The sequence below is a fragment of the Eumetopias jubatus genome, unplaced genomic scaffold, assembly GCF_037043125.1.
Source record: "Eumetopias jubatus isolate StellerSeaLion01/CBP00866 unplaced genomic scaffold, mEumJub1_p1.0 scaffold_7, whole genome shotgun sequence".
Taxonomy (NCBI): Eukaryota; Metazoa; Chordata; class Mammalia; order Carnivora; family Otariidae; genus Eumetopias; species Eumetopias jubatus.
In genome coordinates this window covers 58,105,760-58,123,640 of record NW_028274813.1, presented here as the reverse complement: position 1 = coordinate 58,123,640, position 17,881 = coordinate 58,105,760, and the positions used below count along the sequence as shown (strand labels likewise).

Below are 17,881 nucleotides of genomic sequence, written 5' to 3'. Positions count from 1 at the left end.
CTCAGCGGGAAGCCTGCTTCTCCCTCTCTCACTGTGTCTCTCTCTGTCAAATAAATAAATAAAATCTTTTTAAAAAATAAAACACAAAACGAATAACCACAAAAAGAAGAATCAGACCTATGAATACAGAGAACAAACTTGTGGTTGCCAGAGAGGTGGGGGGGGGATGGGTGAAGGGGAGTGGGAGATACAGGCTCCCAGTTATGGAATGAAAAGTCATGGAATAAAAGGTAGAGAGCATAGAGAATATAGTCAACGATATTGTAATACCATTGAATGGTGACAGACCGTAGCTACACTGGGGTGAGCCTAGCATAACATATAGAATTATTGAATGACAATATTGTACACCCGAAACTAATGTAACATTGTGTGTCAACTATACTCAAATTTTTAAAAAGATGATAATAAAATAAAATAAAAAAGACTGACCTCCCCAAAGAAGAGGGAATTCTGCCAAAAGACAGCCTTCAGATTTGAACTGCAGTATCATCTCTTCCCTGAGTCTCCGGCCGGCCAGTCTACCCTGCAGATTTTGGACCTGTCAGCTTCCACAATTACCTGAGCCAATTCCAAGAAGGAGAAAAAGAGAGAGACAGAAACAGAGACAGAGACAGAGAGAGAAGAAGAGAATGGACGTCTGAATTACTTACCTATCATATGAATGCTTTCTTGGATTATACACACAGTTGTTTAATGTGGTATAGATACAGTCCAAACTTTTATATTAGCTCTAGACCTGGCCACAGGGCAGGGACAATCTTTTATATTGGTACTAAAAACAGCATTATGGACTTCATTAAACCTGTTTTATCAAGGAGGATTATAGAATGGCTGTAAATTTAAAAGACTTCTTAGCTGTTTGGGGAAATTATTATTTCAAATATAAATGTTTCCATTCCAACAAGCTATTATTTTTTCAATTCTGAAATTATATTTAAAATATGTATAAAAATTATATTTCATATATATATAAGAATTGCTCCCACTCAACTTCATCACCATCACTTTTTTTTTTTTAAGATTTTATTTATTTGACAGAGGGAGAGACAGCGAGAGAGGGGAACACAAGCAGGGGGAGTGGGAGAGGGAGAAGCAGGCTTCCCGCCAAGTGGGGAGCCTGATGCAAGGCTTGATCCCAGGACCCTGAGATCATGACCCGAGCCGAAGGCAGTCGCTTCACCAACTGAGCCACTCAGGTGCCCCACCATCATTTTTTTACTAATTGCCTTGTTTACTTGAATTACTTATTCAAAACAGCATTTGATTATTCAAAATAATATTGCTCAATTTTAATTGAATCCTCAAGCAAGCCAGCATGCAGCTTCTCAGCTTGCATGGTAATTCATCAATACATTCATTATGCATTTCTTATGGATAGGACATGGATTAAAATGAGAGATTTGGTTGAAGCTATGTCTACTTCGGGCAGAAAAAAGAAGGAGAAATAAAATACACATATAAAGAGATTTTTTTCTAAGAAGTCTAAATGCTCTACAATATCCTATCAGTTATTTTCAACTTTATAGGGCACCTTTTCTCTATAGAGTTAAAAACATCTGTCTGTACCCCAGGGAGTGACATTTTTATCTACAACCAAGAGGTGAATGACTTGAGGCCCACAACAGCTAATTAGTTGGTCCAAAGCCACAGATTGTTCAGCGCAAAAGACTCTTCCAGAACCAAAAAGGGCTAAACTCCTTCCTTGGTCAGTGCATTTTCTGTGACTTATACCACCCATTTTTATGTTTATAAAAGTAATTAGAAGGACTACAACTGCATTTCCATAGATTTTGTGTGGTATCAGCACTTACAAACTGACAGCAGGAGCAGAATTCTGCTCTACATTCAGAAGTAGGTTTTTTGCAGGGTGTTTGTGATTTTTTTGTTACGGATTTGAATGCCTCTAGGCTAGGATACACTTCCCAGGCCACCAGAATCCTTGCAACTGACTGAAGTCTTATCTGCACTTCACTTTTTTTTTTTTAACTTTATTTATTTTTTTTTCCATGCAGAATGTGCCCTCTTTAATACCCATCACCAGGCTAACCCATCCCCCTACCCTCCTCCCCTCTAGAAACCTCAGTTTGTTTTTCAGAGTCCATCATCTCTCCTAGTTCGTCTCCCCCTCTGACTTACTCCCCTTCATTCTTCCTCTCCTGCTATCTTCTTCTTTTTCTTTTTTCTTAAAATATGTTGCGTTATTTGTTTCAGAAGTACAGATCTGTGATTCAACAGTCTTACACAATTCACAGCGCTCACCGTAGCACATACCCTCCCCAATGTCTATCACCCAGCCACCCCATCCCTCCCACCCCCGACCACTCCAGGAACACTCAGTTTGTTCCTGAGATTAAGAATTCCTCATATCAGTGAGGTCATATGATACATGTCTTTCTCTGATTGACTTATTTCACTCAGCATAACATCCTCCAGTTCCATCCACGTCGTTGCAAATGGCAAGATCTCATTCCTTTTGATGGCTGCCTAATATTCCATTGTGTATATGTACCACTTCTTCTTTATCCATTCATCTGTCAATGGACATCTTGGCTTTTTCCACAGTTTGGCTATTGTGGACATTGCTGCTATAAACATTGGGGTGCACGTACCCCTTCGGGTCCCTACATTTGTATCTTTGGGGTAAATACCCAGTAGTGCAATTGCTGGATCGAATGGTAGCTCTAATTTCAACTGTTTGAGGAACCTCCATACTGTTTTCCAGAGGGGTTGCACCAGCTTGCATTCCCACCAACAGTGTAGGAGGGTTCCCCTTTCTCCACATCCCCGCCAACATCTGTCGTTCCCTGACTTGTTAATTTTAGCCATTCTGACGGGTGTGAGGTGGTATCTCATTGAGGTTTTGATTTGGATTTCCCTGATGCCGAGTGATGTTGAGCACTTTTTCATGTGCCTGTTGGCCATTTGGATGTCTTCTTTGGAAAAATGTCTGTTCATGTCTTCTGCCCATTTCTTGATTGGATTATTTGTTCTTTGGGTGTTGAGTTTGATAAGTTCTTTATAGATTTTGGATACTAGCCCTTTATCTGATATGTCGTTTGCAAATATTTTCTCCCATTCTGTCGGTTGTCTTTTGGTTTTGTGGACTGTGTCTTTTGCTGTGCAAAAGCTTTTTATCTTGATGAAATCCCAATAGTTCATTTTTGCCCTGGCTTCCTGTGCCTTTGGTGATGTTTCTAGGAAGAAGTTGCTGTGGCTGAGGTCGAAGAGGTTGCTACCTGTGTTCTCCTTTAGGATTTGGATGGACTCCTGTCTCACGTTTAGGTCTTTCAACCATTTGGAGTCTATTTTTGTGTGTGGTGTAAGGAAATGGTCCAGTTTCATTCTTCTGCATGTGGCTGTCCAATTTTCCCAACACCATTTGTTGAAGAGACTGTCTTTTTTCCACTGGACATTCTTTCCTGCTTTGTCAAAGATAAGTTGACCATAGAGTTGAGGGTCCATTTCTGGGCTCTTGATTCTGTTCCATTGATCTATGTGTCTGTTTTTTGCCAGTACCATACTGTCTTGATGATGACAGCTTTGTAATAGAGCTGGAAGTCCGGAATTGTGATGCCGCCAGCTTTGCTTTTCTTTTTCAACATTCCTCTGGCTATTCGGGGTCTCTTCTGGTTCCATACAAATTTTAGGATGATTTGTTCCATTTCTTTGAAAAAAGTAGATGGTATTTTGATGGGGATTGCATTGAATGTGTAGATTGCTCTAGGGAGCATTGACATCTTCACAATGTTGGTTCTTCCAATCCATGAGCATGGAACGTTTTTCCATTTCTTTGTGTCTTCTTCAATTTCTTTCCTGAGTATTTTATAGTTTTCTGAGTACAGATCCTTTGCCTCTTTGGTTAAATTTATTCCTAGGTATCTTATGGTTTTGGGTGCAATTGTGAATGGGATCGACTCCTTGATTTGCCTCTCTTCTGTCTTGTTGTTGGTGTATAGGAATGCCACTGATTTCTGTGCATTGATTTTATAGCCTGCTACTTGACTGAATTCTTGTATGAGTTCTAGCAGTTTTGGGGTGGAGTCTTTTGGGTTTTCCACATAAAGTATCATATCATCTGCAAAGAGTGAGAGTTTGACTTCCTCTTTGCCGATTTGGATGCCTTTGATTTCTTTTTGTTGTCCGATTGCTGTGGCTAGGACTTCTAGTACTATGTTGAATAGCAGTGGTGAGAGTGGACATCCCTGCCGCGTTCCTGACCTTAGGGGAAAAGCTCTCAGCTTTTCCCCATTGAGAATGATATTCGCCCTGGGTTTTTCATAGATGGCTTTTATGATATTGAGGTAGGTACCCTCTATCCCTATACTCTGAAGAGTTTTGATCAAGAAAGATGCTGTACTTTGTCAAATGCTTTTTCTGCATCTATTGAGAGGATCATATGATTCTTGTTCTTTCTTTTGTTAATGTATTGTATCACGTTGATTGATTTGCGGATGTTGAACCAGCCTTGCAGCCCAGGGATAAATCCCACTTGGTCGTGGTGAATAATCCTTTTAATGTACTGTTGGATCCTATTGGCTAGTATTTTGGTGAGAATTTTTGCATCCATGTTCATCAAGGATATTGGTCTGTAATTCTCCTTTTTGATGGGATCTTTGTCTGGTTTTGGGATCAAGGTAATGGTGGCCTCATAAAATGAATTTGGAAGTTTTCCTTCCATTTCTATTTTTTGGAACAGTTTCAGGAGAATAGGTATTAATTCTTCTTGAAATGTCTGATAGAATTCCCCTGGGAAGCCAGCTGGCCCTGGGCTTTTGTTTCTTGGGAGATTTTTGATGACTGCTTCAATTTCCTTAGTGGTTATAGGTCTGTTCAGGTTTTCTATTTCTTCCTGGTTCAGTTTTGGTAGTTGATACATCTCTAGGAATGCACCTATTTCTTCCAGGTTATCTAATTTGCTGGCATAGAGTTGCTCATAATATGTTCTTATAATTGTTTGTATTTCTTTGGTGTTGGTTGTGATCTCTCCTCTTTCATTCATGATTTTGTTGATTTGGGTCATTTCTCTTTTCTTTTTGATCAGTCTGGCCAGAGGTTTATCAATCTTGTTAATTCTTTCAAAGAACCAGCTCCTAGTTTCGTTGATTTGTTCTACTGTTCTTTTGGTTTCTATTTCATTGATTTCTGCTCTGATCTTTATTATTTCTCTTCTCCTGCTGGGTTTAGGCTTTATTTGCTGTTCTTTCTCCAGCTCCTTTAGGTGTAGGGTTAGATTGTGTATTTGAGACCTTTCTTGTTTCTTGAGAAAGGCTTGTATTGCTATATACTTTCCTCTCAGGACTGCCTTTGCTGTATCCCAAAGATTTTGGACAGTTGTGTTTTCATTTTCATTGGTTTCCATGAATTTTTTAAATTCTTCTTTAATTTCCTGGTTGACCCATTCATTCTTTAGTAGGATGGTCTTTAGCCTCCATGTATTTGAGTTCTTTCCGACTTTCCTCCTGTGATTGAGTTATAGTTTCAAAACATTATGGTCTGAAAATATGCAGGGAATGATCCCAATCTTTTGGTACCGGTTGAGACCTGATTTGTGACCTAGGATGTGATCAATTCTGGAGAATGTTCCATGGGCACTAGAGAAGAATGTGTATTCCGTTGCTTTGGGATGGAATGTTCTGAATATGTCTGTGAAGTCCATTTGGTCCAGTGTGTCATTTAAAGTCTTTATTTCCTTGTTGATCTTTTGCTTAGATGATCTGTCCATTTCAGTTAGGGGGGTGTTAAAGTCCCCCACTATTATTGTATTGTTGTCAATGTGTTTCTTTGCTTTTGTTATTAATTGCCTTATATAATTGGCTGCTCCCATGTTCGGGGCATAGGTATTTACAATTGTTAGATCTTCTTGTTGGATAGACCCTTTAAGTAGGATATAGTGTCCTTCCTCATCTCTTATTACAGTCTTTGTTTTAAAATCTAGTTTGTCTGATATAAGGATTGCCACCCCAGCTTTCTTTTGGTGTCCATTAGCATGGTAAATGGTTTTCCACTCCCTCACTTTCAATCTGGGGGTGTCTTTGGGTCTAAAATGAGTCTCTTGCAGACAGCATATTGATGGGTCTTGTTTTTTAATCCAATCTGATAGCCTGTGTCTTTTGATTGGGGCATTGAGCCCAGTTACATTCAGGGTAACTATTGAAAGGTATGAATTTAGTGCCATTGTATTGCCTGTAAGGTGACTGTTACTGTATGTTGTCTGTGTTCCTTCCCGATCTTTGCTGCTTTTAGGCTCTCTCTTTGCTTAGAGGACCCCTTTCAATATTTCTTGGAGGGCTGGTTTCGTGTTTGCAAATTCCTTTAGTTTTTGTTTGTTCTGGAAGCTTTTTATCTCTCCTTCTATTTTCAATGACAGCCTAGCTGGATATAGTATTCTTGGCTGCATATTTTTCTCGTTTAGTGCTCTGAAGATATCTTGCCAGTCCTTTCTGGCCTGCCAGGTCTCTGTGGATAGGTCTGTTGCCAATCTAATATTTTTACCATTGTAGGTTACATATCTCTTCTCCCGAGCTGCTTTCAGTATTTTCTCTTTGTCTCTGAGACTCGTAAGTTTTACTATTAGATGTTGGGGTGTTGACCTATTTTTATTGATTTTGAGAGGGGTTCTCTGTGCCTCCTGGATTTTGAGGCCTGTTTCCTTCCTCACATTAGGGAAGTTCTCTGCTATTATTTGCTCCAATATACCTTCTGCCCCTCTCTCTCTTTCTTCTTCTTCTGGGATCCCAATTATTCTAATGTTGTTTCATCTTATTGAATCACTTATCTCTCAAATTCTGCCCTCGTGATCCTGTAGTTGTTTCTCCCTCTTTTTCTCAGCCTCTTTACTTTCCATCATTTGGTCTTCTATATCACTGATTCTCTCTTCTGCCTCATTTATCCTAGCAGTTAGTGCCCCCATTTTTGATTGCACCTCATCAATAGCCTTTTTGATTTCGACTTGGTTAAATTTTAGTGTTTTTATTTCTCCAGAAAGGGTTTCTCTAATAACTTCCACACTTTTTTCAAGCCCGGCTAGTATCTTTAAAGTCATGATTCTGAACTCTAGGTCCGACATCGTACTAATGTCCGTATTGAGTAGGTCCCTGGCTGACGGTACTACCTCTTGTTCTTTTTGCTGAGGTGATTTTTTTCGTCTTGTCATTTTGTCCAGAGGAGAATAGATGAATGAGAGAACAAAATGCTAACAGGCTTACAACGTCCCCAGCAAATATACTGTATACAAATCAGAAAAGACCTGAAACCAGGGGAAAAGAAAGGGAAAGAAAGAGAAAAGAAAGAAAAAAAAAAAGATAAAAACAAAAACAGAACAATACAAAAAAAGCAGAATGTGATCAAATATGATCAGGCTAGTGCATAGATCAGTGCCACACACTAGATTTTGGGCGTATTTTGGTCTGTTAGAAAAAAGTGCCTCCTAAAATTTTAAAGGAAGAAAGACATATATGTACAAAATAAGGGTTGATACAATGAAGGGATAGAAGATGACTGTAAAGATGAAAATTATAAAAGATTTTATAAAAGGACTTGATAAGATAAGAAGTTGAAAAAAGAAAGAAGATTTAAAAAAAAAAGAAAAAAGGGAGAGAATGTGATCAGGCAGGAGACTAGAACAGAACCATACACTAGTGATTTAGGGTATATTTCTATCTGTTAGAAGAAACTGTATCTCAAAATTTTAAAGAGAGAACAACTTATATATATATGCCAAAAATAAGGGTAACTACTATGAAGGGATAAAATATGACTCTAAAAATGAAAAATAAAAAAAATTTTTTTTTAAAAAGAGATTGATAAGATGTTGGTTAAAAAGGGAAAAAGAAAAAGAAAAAAAAAACAGTTAACAAAAATTAACTTTGATGAACTAATGAATCATGGTAAAAAAAAGCCATGAATTCTATGTGCAGTATTCCCCTAGCGCTGGAGTTCTCCCGTTCTCCTTGATCGGTAAACTTGGTCTTGGCTTGCTGGCTGTTCGTGCTGATCTTCTGGGGGAGGGGCCTGTTGCTGTGGTTTCCAAATGTCTTTGCCAGAGGCTGAATTGCCCCGCCCTTGTCGGTCCGGGCTAAGCAAGCTGCTCGGGCTTGATTTCAGGAGCTTTTGTTCCCTGCAAGCTCTCCGTACAGCCTTGGAGGACCAGGGTGAAAATGGTGGCCTCCCAATCTCCACCCGGAGGAGCTGAGAACTCGGGGCCCCGCTCCTCAGTGCGCCCCCAGAGAAAAGCAGTCACTCCCTTGTCCCCGGTCTCCGGCCGCACTCCGTGCTCACCCGGCCTGTGACCGAGCGTTGCTATCTCTGGCACCCGACCCCGTGTGGAGTCTCCAAACCCAGCAGATCCCTGCGGTGCGTTCCCGCGCCGCTCCTCCCGGGGAAGGAAGGGGAGTCTCCCCGGATCTGCCGCTTGTTGGGTCCCTGCTGCAGGAGCAGTGGCCCGACTGGGCCGCGGATCACAGTTTATGGCAACCCCGAGCTGAGAGCCCGCGCCTCGGCTCCATCTCTGCAGCCGGCTTCCCTGCTCCGATACCTGGGAGCTCTGGCGCACTCAGGCTCCCCCGGTCTTTCTGTGACCCCAAGGGTCCTGAGACCCCACTGTCCCGCGAGGGTTCCACCCCCCCGCTTAGCCACTGGAGCGCCGTCCCTCAGCGGAGCCGGCTTCTGAAAGTTCCGATTTTATGCTCCGCGGCTCTATCACTTGCCAGAAGCGGCCGACGGAGGCCCCTCCCCCGCCGTCTATCCTCCCGAATATCGCCTCGGATTCACTTCTCCGCAAGTCCTACCTTCCAGCAAGTGGTCGCTTCTCTGTTCAGATAGTTGTTGCTACTCTCCTCTTTGATCTCCTGCTGAGTTCGTAGGTGTTCAGAATGGTTTGATCCCTATTCAGCTGAATTCCTGAGACCAGACGAAATCTAGGTCTCCTACTCCTCCGCCATCTTGCTCCGCCCCCTGCACTTCACTCTTTTAGATGCTCTGCTAATGCTGAAGGTCTTTGAGCTTGGGTCCTTGATCTATATGGACTAGTTTCTCTATTTCCAAATTTAATCCTTTTTTTTTATTTTGGGGGCAGGGGCAGAAGGAGAGGGAGAGAGAACCTCAAGCAGACTCCCTGCTGAGTGGGGAGCCCGACAACGTGGGGCTCAATCTCCCAAGCCTGAGATCATGACCTGAGCCAAAATCAAGAGTCAGACGCTTAATCAACTGAGCCACCCAGGCGCCCCTCCAAATTTAATTCTTATTGTACTTCATTTAAAGCCATTTCTTCCTTTTTAAGTTTTTTATTGTCATTCCTTAAATCTTCTAACCTAGTCTCACTTTCATAAGTGTTATCAAATGTATTCATTCAGCAAATAGTTACTGTATCCTTACTAGAATGGTCTAAATCAACAAAAAGACAAGGCAGCCTACTGAATGGGAGAAGATATTTGCAAATGATGTATCTGAAAAGGGGTTAACATCCAGAATATATCAAAAATTTATACAACTCAAAATCAAAGATAATAATTTGATTAAAAATAGGCAGAGGATCTAAATAGACATTTTTCTGAAATCATAGAGATAGCCAACAGACACATGAAAAGATGCTCAATATCACTAATCATTAGAGAAATGCAAATCAAAACCACAATGAGATATCATCTCCCACCTGTCAGAATGGCTAAAATCAAAAACTCAAGAAACAACAAGTGTTGGTGAGGATGTGGAGAAAAAGTAATCCTTGTGTACTGCTGGTGGAAATGCAAATTGATGCAGCCACTATGGAAAACAGGATGGAGGCTCCTCAAAAATTTAAAAATAGAATTACCATATGATCCAGTAATTCCACTACTGGGAATTTACCCAAAGAATATGAAAACCCTAATTCAAAAAGATATGCACCCCTGTGTTTATTACAGCATTATTTACAATAGCCAAATTATGGAAGCAGCCCAAACATCCATCAGTAGATGAATGGGTAAAGATATAATGGAATATTATTCAGCCTTAAAAAAGAATGAGATCTTGCCATTTGCAACAACATGAATAGACCTAGAAGATATAATGCTAAGTGCAAGAAGTCAGAGAAAGACAAATACCTTCTGATTTCACTCATATGTGGAATTTAAGAAAATAAATGAGGGGCGCCTGGGTGGCTCAGTCGGTAAGCGTCTGCCTTCGGCTCAGGTCATGATCCCAGGGTCCAGGGATTGAGCTCCGCGTTGGGCTCTCTGCTCAGTGGGGACCCTGCTTCTCCCTCTCCCTGCCCCCTGCTCATGCTCTCTCTCCCTCTCAAATAAATAAATCTTTAAAAAAAAAGAGTACAAGTATCATGATGAGCACTGAGAAATGCATAGAATTATTGAATCATTACATTGTGTACCTGAAACTACTATAACACTGTATGTTAATTATACTTCAATTGAATGACAAAAAAGAAAAGGATATAGTCCCCAAAGGTTTTTGCTAAGACCCAAACTGAATACATACTCACTTATACATCAGCTGTGCTAGATTTTAAAGTATTTTTTTCTTTTGCAGTATCAAATGATGTTTCTATAACTAACAGCTTTGTGGAACAAGTATCTTTTTTAGGAGTCTTCCTTCATTTTAACTTTCACCAGAATAGCTAGCGTTTCAAGAAATGTGCCTCTCAAGACTTGTTTTGCAAGCAGACCCTACTCCTTTTTGCAAACAAGTCTTACCACCTTCCTCCCTTTCCCACCATCCTCAACCACATTCATTACAGGTCACGTTATAGGTTGGAATAGAAAACAAACTCACATGAAAAAAAAGTATTCAAACTTTAAATTCTTACATATTTTAGATCATTGGTTCCCAAGTCCATCTGCTTGTCAAAATCATTTGGGGAATTTTTTGTGTGTGGAGGGGGGTGGTGACTAATGTAGATTCCAGGGCTCCACTCCAGACCTATCTCAAAATAGAACCTTGAAAGTAGGGCTCAAGAATCTACATTTAAAATAAAATTTAATATCTTAAAAAAAAAAAAACCTCCCCAGTTGACTTTGAAAAGTAGCTGGACTTGGGAGCCACTGTTATAAACTATAAGGACTTAAGAAATTCCGAAACCATCATCTGTCATGGCTGAGCAGTCAGGGAAAACTCCATGGCAGAAGTGGGATTTGCCTGAGCCGAGTAGAATGTCAAACATAGTAGACTGCACACTGACAGGCAGGGAAAGGGCACAGGGTTCTCCAGGAATGAGTAATAATATGACAAAGGTAAGAGGCAACATAAGCTGGTACATCCGTGGCTCTGTGAGCTGATTAGATTCACCAGCAAGCAGAGCTGGTACAGAGAGAAGTGATAAGAAATAGGTCAGATAAACAGGCACCTTACAGTTAGTTTTAGTAAGTAATGGCTCAAGATTCAAGATAGATCAGTGTGACACAAAGAACAGGAGAAAGGGAGTCATGACCCTCCTGAGTTTTAGCCCTGCTCTGAACTAACCAGTAAAAGCCCTGAGATAGGTGATTCTGAGCAAAAGGAGTTTGTCCCCATCTGTGATTCTCAGTAAAATGAAAAGACAGGACTAAATGGCATCTGAGATTTCTTACAGATCTAACCTTTATGATTCTATTTCTAAGTCCCACTATTTCATCATTTCCAATGAATCCTTTTAAGCGTTCTTTGCTGTTCTTTGAATTTTACCCCATCCCTTATGGAGAGAATACATCGCCCAGTAATGTGAGCAATGGTGGGTGGTATTTTCATTAATCTCACGGTAGGAAGTCCTGCGTCTACCTTCTAGTAACAGTCAAGCTGGAACAATACACACCTTTCTCCAAGGCTTGCTCTACAGACTTTGTGACCTCGATAACGACTTTTTTTTTACTGAGATAAGGCCTTAAAACACACAGACCTAAAATGGATTCATATGCCACCTTGATCTAGAAGAATAAAAGTCTGTAGCAAATAACATGTTAGACAAATCTGATGTAACAAGCATGTCTGCAGTAATAGCCATTTTTCCCAAAGGACTTAGTGATATATGAAGACTAATATACTCACGGGATAATAAAGACTACACCCTCTATTTCCAAGTACACTTGATACAACCCCAAATCAATTTTCTCCTCTTTTGAAGTTAGTTCCAATCTGTCAAGATCTCATCTCCAGCCATGTCCCTTTTTCTGTCATATTATTTAATGATGACCTCTGCAAATCACAGACATGAAGATCCCACGGAAGATGAAATGTCGTCGCTGAGATAGAGAATTCAGTATTACCCACTTTAAAACTGTCTTGCTGAAAGCTGATGAGATTATTCTCGTAATTCTGGGGAATAATTCTTTTGTTATTTTCCATAAAGTATAGAATAAGGTCCAAAAAAGATTTCAAGGACAGAGGAATTATAACAAAGGTCTACAAACAAATCAAAAAGCAAGATGAAGTTAAGAAAGCCTCTGGTCCTTAAGTCTACTTAGTGCTAGGACTCTGTACTATATTAGGGATCTCTGATGGTTTATCTGAGTTCCAAATAGAAGACTTAACAGGTTAAAAGCTGTAGAGGAAATAGAACAATTTACTCAGAAAGCCCTAGTTCTGTTCCTCTGAGATGATTTGTGTCCTGACAAATGATCTATTTAAAAGTGGTGCCAGGGGGCGCCTGGGTGGCTCAGTCATTAAGCGTCTGCCTTCGGCTGAGGTCAGGATCCCAGGGTCCTGGGATCGAGCCCCGCATCCGGCTCCCTGCTCCACGGGAAGCCTGCTTCTCCCTCTCCCACTCCCCCTGCTTGTGTTCCCTCTCTCGCTCTGTCTCTCTCTGCCAAATAAATGAATGAATGAATTAATTAATTAATTAATTAAAAAATAAATAAAAGTGGTGCCAGGAGGTAGTGGAACCGATTTCCTATTAAAAAAAATTCCCATCATTAAGGAATCCTTAATAGTTTACTGACCCATGTTTATTATAATTAGAATAATGTATAAATATATATGTAACAGAGTTTCAAAAACAAGCCAGCTAGTGCATAAGGAAAATGTTACAAAGCAAAATCTAGTATAGACTTGTTACAGTGGACATAAAGCTGACCACATATGTGATAAACAGTGGTCTTTCTGAGCTGCAAATTATCAGAGATAGGTTTATGGATAATCAGATTTGAATTTGACTTTGGGGGATCAGCACAGTTAAAGACCTTAATATTTGGAGGGTGCTCCCTGAACGTCCTGTCAATTCGACCACCTGCGTGAATTTTACATTTGTCCTCTTCTCTCCATCTGCTCTACCACTGCCCCATTTCCAGACACCATCAGCTCTCACCTCTATGCCTGCTACAGCCTCCTTTCTGTTTCCTCTCTGGCCCCATCCCATCTGTTGACTGTGTCAGCCTACTTACCATTCCTGGAACCTACCAAGTGCTTTCCACCTCATTGCCCTTGTCTGTAGCTTGCACTGCTGTAGTGTGTCCAGCATATTAGCTGCCCAATAAATGTATGTTGAATCAATGAATAATTGTTTCTTCTTCTGGCTTGTAAGCTCCACAAGAACAGAGATCGTATCTGTTTAATTCCCCCACTCTATTCCCAGAAGCCAACCTAGCAGTTAAGACCTAGTGGGCATTCCATAAATTTCTACTGAAAGAAAAGAAGGGAGGAAGGGAAGAAGGGAGGGAGGAAAAATTGAGCAAACACCAAGTCTGCTACATGAGTTTTGCTCTAAGAACGTGTTATTATCCTCATCATTATTATGATAATTCTTAGTTCCTTTGGAAGCACATAATACCACAATGACATATCATGGAATAAAACAGGAAGGCCTGTTTGGCCCTATTAGAATTGTTTTATAAACATTTGACAAAATGTGCTGTTCTGAAAAACAACAAATGGTAATAAAAATTTCATAATTGCACCTAAATTAGCCCCAAAGCATTATCAGTAATACCTATGGTCTGTATTTCCAAACACTACCTAATAACTAAATATGCATGTTTTCAGCCATGTCGACAGCTTTCTACTTGAATCTTAAGAACGACTAGGCACATGATAGAAACTATCTTATAACAACCATGAACGGTAGTTTGATTCCTATGAAGTAATTGCATATGCTCAGAGAAACATCATGTTTCTAATGGTGGAGGTAATACTGCTTCAGTGACACTATCCAATGAACTGTATTTTTGTTTAGTACAGCAAGAGATACACCATTATCTGCTGGATTTAACAAACATGTATCATCCAGGCTGTTTCATATTTAGTGCCCCAGGGTATACAATGCAGTAATAATGTATTATGAAAGGAAAATTGTTTTGCACTCTTCCTTGCAAATTATTCTTTCTATCCAATTCTCCATGTGTTCAGAGATTTTTTTTTTCTTTTAAAAAGACATAACATTTTGAAGCCTAGAGATGTGCATGGTATTTGACCAAGGTTAGTAACAAAATTGTAATTTGTTAGCCCACTTAGGAACTTCTAATACAGTATAAAAACAATGTAAATACAGAAAAGAGCTGCAAAGACCACTTTTGGGTAAAGAATTTACAAACATATCATATACTTTGTGGGGTGTATGTAAGGTCTACAAAGTACAACCTTGGCCTCATTCACCACAATAGAAATTTTAACCTCATAAAAAACATCAACTACTGGGGCGCCTGGGTGGCTCAGTCGTTAAGCGTCTGCCTTCGGCTCAGGTCATGGTCCCACAGTCCTGGGATCAAGCCCCGCATAGGGCTCCCTGCTCAGCAGGAAGCCTGCTTCTCCCTCTCCCATTCCCCCTGCTTGTGTTCTCTCTCTTGCTGTCTCTCTCTCTCTCTCTGTCAAATAAATAAACAAATAATCTTTAAAAAAAAAGACCACCAACAATTTTTCTCAAATCAGAAAAACAAAAATTGAATGTACTTTAAGGTAAAAATATATGTAACTTAAATAAAGGAAGTTGGAACTAAAATTTCCTAACTGAATATCTGTGATTTTGTTTTAAGAGTACTGGTCCAGGGGCTCCTGGGTGGCTCAGTCGGTTGAATTTGCAACTCTTGATTCTTCTGGTTCAGGTCATGATCTCAGGATCGTGGGATCGAGCCACACGTCGGGCTCTCAGCTGGGCATGGAACCTGCTTAAGATTCTCTCCCTCTCCCTCTGCCCCTCCCACCCCTACCCCTTCCTCCCCTGCCACCCCGCACAGTCCATGCACATTCTCTATCTCTAAAAAAAAAAAAAAAAAAAAAAGAGTACTGGTCCAGTTTTTATGAAGTAAGATTTCTCTAGGAACAGTACACTGCCATCTGCCATCTCAGGAGTTACTTCTCTGGGATTATAGTTGACCTTAATGATTCTCTTTGCTGTTAATTTTTATGATTAATTTGATCTTCTTTTGATATGTCAATAATACAGACCTTCCATTATAGCAAACTATCCAGTTTCATTCTTTGCTTTTCTTCCTGACCATTAACAACAACAGTGTACATGATTTCCTAAAATTCAGTAGGCTTACAAATTAGCCTCTTTTTTTTTTTAAGATTTTATTTATTTATTTGAGAGAGAGAGAATGAGAGATAGAGAGCACGAGAGGGAAGAGGGTCAGAGGGAGAAGCAGACTCCCTGCTGAGCAGGGAGCCCGATGTGGGACTCGATCCCAGGACTCCAGGATCATGACCTGAGCCGAAGGCAGTCACTTAACCAACTGAGCCACCCAGGCGCCCCACAAATTAGGCTCTTTAGACCAATTTTAATTTCTTCTAACTAGAGAGAAAAATTGCAAAATACAGAAGAGCTCTAAACAACACCGTTACCACAGTCGAGTCAAATTGAGCCCCCATCCCCATCACGGCAGGAACTGACCAAATGGCCACAGCAAGGCCTGCAGCTCATGGGCCCCGGGCCCCAGGACCTGGGGTTAAGTACAGCTGCAGAAAGGGCCTACAAACAAACAAACAAAATAAAATAAAATAATACCAGTATTCTGCCTTTGAGTTAATCCCTGATAACATTTTTGTCATCCTTTTCTACTTAATGTATTTAAGTAGTCACTCATGCAATTAATCAACAAATATTTATTGATTGCCTACTATGTGGTACTCATTGTTCTTGGTATTGGCAATATTACTATGAACATAACAGCTAAAATCTCTGCTGGAGATTACATACTGGAACTAACATACTGGTAATGGAAAGAGATAATAAATAACCATATAATATGGGAATGTAAGGATTTCAGCTAAGTAGTGTAATTTACAGAAATAGGAACACCAGGAAAGGAAAACATTGAGAGAATCACAAGTGTGATTTTAGATGTATTCAGTTTACAAGGGCCATTAGTTCATCCAAGTTGTGATGGTACCATATTGTTTCTAATGGTTTGTCATCTGCTTTCCCACTTGGCCTTTTATGGGTACTTTCCCATTCAAAAATACATATTTCTGGGGTGCCTGAAATATCTCTCTTGCTCTCTCTCTCTCAAATAAATAAAATCTTTAAAAAAATACACATTTCTATTTGCTGATCTTAAAAACCTACCTACAAAATCTACCTGTTCCTGAATATTTGTCTTTTTTATAATTAGAAATAAGAGTTATTAGAAATTCTTTACATGCATATTTTATTTTATTTTATTTTTTTATTTGACAGAGACATAGCGAGAGAGGGAACACAAGCAGGGGGAGTGGGAGAGGGAGAAGCAGGCTTCCCGCGGAGCAGGGAGCCCGATGCGGGGCTCGATCCCAGGACCCTGGGATCATGACCCGAGCCGAAGGCAGATGCCTAACGACTGAGCCACCCAGGCGCCCCTATATGCATAACTTACACATGCCTATTTATTTTGTTATAGTATATCCTAAACATGAAAATACTTGATCAAAGAATAAGCACATTTTAATGCTTTTGTTTTTAATTGGTCAACTTTTTCTCCAGAAAGATTATGTCAATTTTGTCACTGGTTTACCACTAAGTATTTTATCTTTTCTTCTTTAAAAAATAAAGCGTTTCTTTTCTGTTTGAAATACTACAGAAATTAAAGCTAACATTTATTGAGAAATTATTGCCTCCCAAATGCTACGCATTTACATGTATCATTGCATTTGTAAGTTAAGATATCAAAGTTTTAAAGAGTTAATAAGTCGCCATCAGCTATTAAGTCAGGGCTAACATCTGAACTCGAGGCATCTCCTTGTTCCCATTAAATCGCAACACTGTATGCAACTTAATAAATAATTGATTATTAGTGTTTAACAATGTGATATTAATGTAGTTTTATATGTTTACTGGGGTTTTTTTTTTTGTCATTTTCATGCTGTCAACTCATTCGTGCGTTTATTTATTCTGTACCATAACTCTGTGGAAATAATGTTGAGTGAAAACAGACACGGGCCCTAACTTCGTGGAGGACACACAGCCCAGTGAAGGAAAGAGAGCAAACTCAGATTGAGAAAGACCTGCAGGATTTGTTGTTTAAGTCCGTTCCCAGTGTTGGCAACTGTGGAAGGTCAGGCCCAGGACCGCTGCTCGGGAGGGCCCTCAACTGGACTCTGTAATAAAAGCTGAAGGTCCCTGAGCCCTGGGGCTCAACCAGAAACCCTACTCTTAAATCCCAGAAGTCAAGTCTGAGTTATGGAGCAGCCACAGGACAAGTGCAATGTTTTAAGGCAGGATTTAGGGTGTAATGTTGTGGTTTCCTGAGTTAAAAGGTATGATGGTTAATTTTACCCGTCAACTAGACTGGGCTAAGGGATGCCCAGATAGCTGGTGAAACATTATTTCTGGATGTGTCTGTGAAGGTGTTTCTAGAAGAGATTAGCATTTGAATTGTTGAACTGAGTATAGTAGATAGCCCTCTCCAGTGTAGAGCATCATGCAATTTACTGGGGACGTGGGTAGAATAAAAAGGCAGGGGAAGAGCTAATTCACTCTCTCTCCGCTTGAGCTATTATCTTGACATAG

The 17,881-nt window shown here is 40.1% G+C and overlaps 1 non-coding gene across 1 annotated transcript; it reads left to right on the top strand.

The window, feature by feature from the left end:
• The first annotated feature begins 15,738 nt into the window (after window positions 1-15,738).
• LOC114208817 (small nucleolar RNA SNORA5) lies at window positions 15,739-15,864 on the top strand. Its single transcript, XR_003609148.1, has one exon. It is a non-coding gene; the product is annotated as a small nucleolar RNA SNORA5 (small nucleolar RNA).
• The last annotated feature ends 2,017 nt before the right edge of the window (window positions 15,865-17,881 follow it).